This window comes from Nicotiana tomentosiformis, chromosome 4 (assembly GCF_000390325.3).
Source record: "Nicotiana tomentosiformis chromosome 4, ASM39032v3, whole genome shotgun sequence".
NCBI classification, from domain to species: Eukaryota; Viridiplantae; Streptophyta; class Magnoliopsida; order Solanales; family Solanaceae; genus Nicotiana; species Nicotiana tomentosiformis.
Window position 1 is genome coordinate 107,840,502 of NC_090815.1, and position 7,703 is coordinate 107,848,204.

The 7,703-nt window shown below is 32.6% G+C and overlaps 1 long non-coding RNA gene across 2 annotated transcripts; it reads left to right on the forward strand.

Moving 5' to 3' along the window:
- The first annotated feature begins 3,070 nt into the window (after positions 1-3,070).
- Positions 3,071-5,425, forward strand: LOC104088566 (uncharacterized). Of its 2 annotated transcripts, none has more exons than XR_011415584.1 (2): positions 3,071-3,264; positions 4,121-5,425. It is a non-coding gene; the product is annotated as an uncharacterized lncRNA (long non-coding RNA). The 2 variants fall into 2 exon arrangements; XR_684604.4 differs by lacking the exon at positions 3,071-3,264 and adding an exon at positions 3,280-4,047.
- Positions 5,426-7,703: the final 2,278 nt, after the last annotated feature.

The window sequence follows — 7,703 nt, forward strand, 5'->3', positions numbered from 1 at the left end:
CCTCAACCCAATACACCAACAAGTCCTAAAATATCATACGAACTTAGTTGAAACCTCAAATCATATAAAACAATGCTAAAATTATGAATCATACCCCAATTCAAGATTAAGGAACTTAAGAATTTCCAACTTCTACATTCGATGCCGAAACCTATCAATTCAATTTCGATTGATCTAAAATTTTGCACACAAGTCATAAATGATATAACAAATCTATAAAAAATTTCAAAATTGTATTCTAACTCCGATATCAAAAAGTCAACTCCCCGATCAAACTCCCCAAAAATTCAACTTTCGCCATTTCTTGCAAAGTTCCACTACAGACTTCCAAAAATAATTTCGGACACGCACCTAAGTACAAAATCGCCACACAGAGTTATTGGAATCATCAAAACTCTATTTCGGGGCCGTTTACACATAATTCACCATCCGGTCAACTATTTCAACTTAAGCTTCCAAAACAAGAATTGTTCTTTCAATTAAATCCTGAATCATCCGAAAACCAAACTTGACCACCCTTGCAAGTCATAATACACATTTCAAAGTTGCTCGAGACATTAAGCCACCGAACGGAACTTAAATTATTAAAATGATAAGTCGGGTCGTTACAACACCTATGTATTTCGCCTTGGTTACAATTGATACATATTGTATTCGTTGCACAAATGAATACGCGAACGAATACAGTTGATACACGTTGTATTCGGTGCGCGCACGAATACAGTTGACACAGGTTCTATTCGTTGCGCATTTGAATACAAGTGATAAAAATTAGTAATAATTGAATAGCAGCTACGAATGGTAATTAGGCAAATCATAGTTATTAGGCTTTAAACTATAATTAGAGGTGGGCATTCGGTATTTCGGTATTTGATTTATCAATTGTGTATACCAAATACCGTACCAAAGTATTTCGATACGGTTCGGTATTTCTTATTTTGGTTCGGTACGGTTTCGGTTTAATATTCGCTAAATAAGCAACACTAACGAGTGATAATTCTCATATGTTTCAATGCCCTGCCTAACTGTTCAGCCAAGAAATACAATAAAATTGATCAGTCATTTCTTCAGAAAGAAGTAAATAGACATGATGCATTTTCTAATGGTGGCATTTGGAGCCAACTCATATTCTTGTGGCTTAATGCCTTAATCCACTATTCAACAAATATGCGACAGTAGCAGCATTAACATGCTGCAATTCTTTTCTCTGAAAATGGCCAAGTTTAATGTAATCTTTTGGCAGAAAATATATGTAACAGTAGCAGCACTAACAGTAGCAGAATTAACAGTAGCAACATTAATAGTAGCAGAAATAACAGTAGCAGTAGCAGAATTAACAGTAGCAGCAGAATGAGAACAAAATTAATTTTTGAATTAACAGTAGCAGCAATTTTTTTTTTCTAAATTAAAATAATTTAATTTTTTCTGAACAATGTATGAAGAGGAAAACTATCTCTTGATTACAAAATTCTCTCTCAAGAGATTGTTTCAACATGTGGGTAAAAGTTACGAACCTGTTGAAGTCTTGAAGAGTTGAAGATTGAAGATTGTTTCTCAATTCTCACTTCTCTGAGTTCTGTCACAGGTCACAGCCGTGGCCCGTAAGCCGATCTCTTAGGTTTCTAATTACCAATTCCAAGTAAAAGACTGAAAGTTTGAAACTAGGGTAACTGCCTAACTGGGGTCTGGGTAGTCTTATTGGGTTGGGCTCCTAGAGAATTAAAATTTTGGGTCGGGCAGTGTATAGGTCCTACATGATCTTTAAAAATTCGGTATTTCGGTATACCGAATTGTCAAGATCTTAATATCGAGGACCGTACCGTTATATCGAAATACCGAAAATTTAGTACCGAATTAAACCGAAATACCGAAAAAATCAAAACCGAAATACCGAATTAATTCGGTCCGGTTCGAAATTCGGATTTTCGGATTTTATGCGCACCCCTAACTATAATGGTTTATGAAAATTCCTCTTTAAATAATTAATCTTGATTTGGGATTGATATTTCTTGGATTAAGAATTTGTTTTCAAATTTAATATGGACTTTAATTCCATAAACTTCATATTTTTACGCCCTTTGATTCTCAATTTCTATTCATGTACTTCCTCCGTCTCGTATTAATAGTCGTGATTAGTAGAAATAGTTGTCTCAAATTATTTATCATTTTAGAAGTTCGAGACAAAATTAATTATTTTTTTCCTTTTTTACCCTTAGTAATAATTATTCTTGAAGATGGAGATAACACATAAATAGAATAAATATTTAGTGAAAAGAGATTATATCTTAAGATATAAATAAAGGTAGAATAGTCCATTCCTTTTCCTAATTAATATTTTTTAAGGGGCGTATAAAAGAGAAACACAACACATAATATGAGATAGAGGGAGTATATATATATATATATATATATATATATATATATATATATATATATATATATATATATATATATGTATGTGTGTGTGTGTGAGAGAGAGAGAGAGAGAGAGAGAGAGAGAGAGAGAGAGAGAGAGAGAGAGAGAGAGAGAAAGAGATAAAAGATAAAATAAAAATAATAAAGTAATAATTAACAGATTAAAACTACTAAAATAACCGAAATAACTGTGTGTGTGAGAGAGAGAGAGAGAGAGAGAGAGAGAGAGAGAGAGAGAGAGAGAAAGAGATAAAAGATAAAATAAAAATAATAAAGTAATAATTAACAGATTAAAACTACTAAAATAACCGAAATAACTCTCATGTTTTAAACAATTCTTTCTAATAACTAAACAAAATACATTTTAAATTGTATATTAATACTCGTGTAATAGTTCATATGTTACAATTCATTATCCATATATTACTAAAATTTGCATTATGTATTACAATCGCTACACTAGGAATCACTACAAGAAAAGTAGGATACAACGATATTTATTTAGTGATTTTAAAAATAAATGTCGGAAAAAGGGAATTTCATGACATTTATAAGAAAGAGTTGCAAAAATAACAACATTTAATACAAAATGTCACAATTATAATGACATTTATTCCAAATGTCATGTTATTTGTCGGTAATTAGCAACATTTACAACAAATGTTAGAAATTTCTCTACATTGTTTTCGGTAATTGAACAAAAATTTTAGTATTTTATCTTTCCCTCCCATTTTCCCCACAACAATTACCCATTCCCTCCCATAAGTGAAAATTTTAGACATAAATGAATAAAGCAAAAAGCCTCTGCCCAACTTATTTCTCTCTCACCATCACCGGCAACCATTCCAGGCAACCCAACTCATCTCTCTCTCTCTCTCTCTCTCTCTCTCTCTCTATATATATATATATATATATATATATATATATATATATATATATAAACTACCCATCTCTTTTCTGAATTCTGCGTTTTCTATTTGAATCGGAGATCTATGTTTCTATGAAGGGTTTCCACCCTTGTAATTTTTTATCTTTATAAAATAAGATTAGAGAACAAGATTTTTGAGTATCGTCATGGCTAATTGACGTATTGTTTGCTATTTTTTATTTTTTGTTTTTGATAATTTTGCCAATTAATATTACTTCAGTTTTGAGTTTTAGGTGTAGCATTTGGGTTTTCTATAAAAAGTTGTAATCGATATCTTTTCCACCTTTATACTTGTGAACTGGTTCTATGACGCAGGACAATTTTAGGAACTGCCTTCGTTTCTGCCGAACTCTACTTTCAGTTTTTAATTTAAACTTTGTATCTGCTAAGTACACTACTACACTTCGCAAATATGATATGTTGGACACTGAGAAGAGTAATTTTAGCACTATATTTTTAAATTTAAATTGGATGCTCGAGTACGAGTTCTATTTAGAGGATTTCTTTTCGACCTGCTTTGGAATGAGATAGTAGATTCATGTGAATGATGATCTATGGGTTCTGGCTATTAAACTCTGCTTCATTGCAATTTCAAGTAGTCCAATATTTCATTGGGATTTCAAGTAGTTTCAATTTATGGTTCAGTTAAGAAGATTATTCTTAGCCTCTTTTGCGTAGCACAACACATTTGGCATTCTAGTCAGGTTGGGTTCATAATTCTTTCAAATTTTATTTACATCTTATTTTTACGTTTGCACTTTGATTTGTGTATTGTAGGCCATTATTCTTATCTACCATGAGATGGAAAGAGCTGGTGAATTGTTCATTTGAACATTCAGTTGAGGTAACATTCATTGTATAATAGGCAAAATGTGTGCTTTAGCATATCATATTCTTAATATACTCTTGCTAAAATGGTCCTGAGCTAATTTAATGAATATATTAAGCATAAATATGAATTTTCAGCCAAGAAAACTACCTAAATTACTTTTGGAATTTGATAGCGATTGTTATTTAGCTCTCTTCCCTGACAGAGAAAGAAACATAAAGTTGTGACAAAAGATAGAATTCTACTCCATAAAACATCACCTACAAGGTATTTCTTCTTTCCTTATTCTTTGTACGTGATTTCCGAGCATTGGATGGCAAGTTTGGTTAAGCATCATTGGTTGTTTCAAGTTGCTATAGTTATATATGTGGATTTGTTTCGTGTGGTGTTCTTTTGGTTAAGTACTTTTGTGTTATCTTTATTTCTGCTCAATAATTCATATCATTTTCCCGTATTAACTCTTGACTCTGAACTCAATTTGTATATACAAGGGAGGCCTTTCCTTAGAGTGCAAGAGTGGTGATGTATAACTAGTTACTGGATTCAAGTTCTGTTTTTTGTTTATGTTGTTATCCCGTTTAAATGTTTGAGAAAGAACTGGGGTTGATATTATTAAGTAGCAATTTATTCTACTTAGGAACAATTTTTAGCATTCTTAATTTACTGAAAGAACTTATTTCTTTGGGATCAACTTGTTCTGCTTTTTTTGGGAAGTCTGGTCTCTGAATTCTAGTGCTTGATGTTTTTCTAATATAGCTTGATAACCAAATCTAAGTTTTGAATAGTGTAATATTTTTTATCAGGTTAACATAATCAAGAACTGCAAACAATGGAGTTGGCACGAAGAAAAAGAAGAGGATAAATTTAAAAAAAAATAAATGCACTCTTCTTGTACTTTGTTATATATTTATAATTTTTTTATATGGACTTCTTGTACATCATTTTTGGTGGATGTGCGATCAATTACTAGCATGGGAATGCTCGACTTTTGGAAAGATGCATCCATAAAGCTTTATTGCATAATTTATTCTGGAAGTTAAGGGAATTAGCTCCAATTAGGAGTGATCGTAACATAGGTGTACGTTGGATTCAATGTCTTTTATGATTTAATTAGTTTTTAGATTTATCTTTTCTGATTTAGTTAATAATGGAGAGATGATTTGATTTGACGTCATCAAAATTGTAAAGAGTACGCTTATTCGATCATCACTTTGTTCTTTTGATACAATAATAAAAGTTATTTTCTTTAGAAATATTTGGTATTTGTTACATTGATATGGTGTTTCATATTTATGAAATTGCAGACTTGATATAAATATTTATGTCACTATGAAAGTATTAACATTAACCTAATATGTATACATTGTGATAGTCAAACGGAAACTGGAAAGGTTGAAAGCATTATGTAAAACGGTAAATCTCGTCATATATGACAAAAACATAAAACCGTTAGGCAATTACTCTCTAGAGGAATTATCACGATTGACTACATAAAGTCAAGCGATAATGTGTCGGATCTACTTACGAAAGGCCTAACTAGAGAGGTAGTTGAGAAATCATCGAAAGGAATGGGACTATGGCCGAGGACAAGTCATTGTGGCGGTAACTCTACCTAGAAGACTGGAGATCCCAAGATCTAGGTTCAAGGAGATCAAACAAAGTCATTAATGACGGTTCAACATTGTCAACTAAAATTTTGGTCCATTCTTGTGATGAGACAATGTTTAGTACCAAGGATAAAATATTAAGGCTTTTTAATTGTTTCTAAATTTTATACGGGGTATATCAAATAGTGTATTTACGGGATGACACGTTTAGAAATAACCTATGTAAGTGTGAAGTGTTAGTCGCTTCAAGTAGAATTTTGTAAGGCCAGTTCTCTATGCACTTATGAAACCAGACGGTGTTCATGGCTGAAACGAACAAAACAATGAGAAAACAAAGATAGTTAAGGGTTGATTGTGTGACTTATGGGTGTCTAGGTATACACCAAAGTTTGACAGTTCAAATATATCAAATCTACCGATCGACCGAGTATATCCGACATAAGTTCACTACAGAAAGTTTAAAGGGAAACCTACTTATTCAGATGCAATTAATCCTTGCTTGCAAATCACACAGTTTTCATGCATATTTCCATGATATAGCCATTCCCCATTCGTGTGGGGCATTATTGAGTTTTAAGTTTAGTTTAGCTTAAAAGAGAGTGAATGAGAAATGAAGGGAAAAATAAAATTTTAATTTTTCCTCCTTGACAAACGGACATTGTCCCATATTGGAGGAGAAAAATACTTTTGATGGGTATATATACAATTGCTCTTCTTCTAGCTCTTAAAGAGTTAAGAAGAAGGCAATCCTCGTGTCGTCGTCGGCGCTCGCTCGACTTCAGCTTCGGTCAAATGATTGATTGATTAATTAATTTTTTGGACCAAATTAGCCGTTTTTGTAACAGTAAATTCATTTTCCTCAATTCCGCGCTCGACTTCAGCCCCGCGCTTTGATTTTTCATTTTATTTTGCGTAAATAGCCATTTATGTAATGGCCGTTTTATGTGAACAGTCATAACAGATATTCTGAAGAGTTGCACCTCTTCGTTTAAACTCAACATATTGGCTATAAATAGTAGACCGTTCCCTCAGATTTTTCTTACAAAAATTCTGAATTCTCCTCTTCCTTTTTGCATTGTTTTCTTACAAAACAAACAACGTAAGTATAATTTGCTGCCATGTTCGTTGAAACACTGAAGTTTGAAGTACCGCTAGACCAGTGTGTAATCCATTCTATCCTTGGAAGAAATAATCCACAACCTCGGGTACTAGGAGGGGAATAAGTTCCTTAAGGAAACACTGTGAATTCAGTGGGCTCAGATTAATTTTTACTTATCACGACCCAAAAATCCTAACCTGTCGTGATGACGCCTATTTCAATACTAGGCAAGCCGACAACATCAATAACCTACGATTTCCTTTAAGTTTGAAAACATGATGTTTAAATATAATACCAAAAATCTCGCAAATCCCAACGCAGACACTCCCAAAATCTGGTGTCACTAAGTACATGAGCATCTATACACTACAAGTCTGGGAAACCCGGTCTATAATAATTTGAGACCAAATACAATAAACAAAAGGATAGGAAAGGAGAGACAAGGTCCGTGAAATATATCAGCTATCTCTAAATCCTTGAAAAATCAAATGCATGAAAGAATGAACACCCACAGTATCCGGGATCACCTGGATCTGCACACGAAGTGCAGGGTGTAGTATAAGTATAACCAACTCAGCAAGTAACAATAATAAATAAGAAACTGAAAGTAGTGACGAGCTTCTCAGCTAAGTCCAAATACAGTACTTTTCAATATAAAAGGGTAGGCATGCTCTCAAGTTCAACATTTAAAATTTTACAGTAATTTCATATCAAATTTGACTGAAACAGAAAATAATATTTTCCCGAAATTTTTGAAATAATGATATATGACAGCTGAAATGTAGCAAATAATGAAATCAATGCATCCTCTCAGAGTAATAGTCA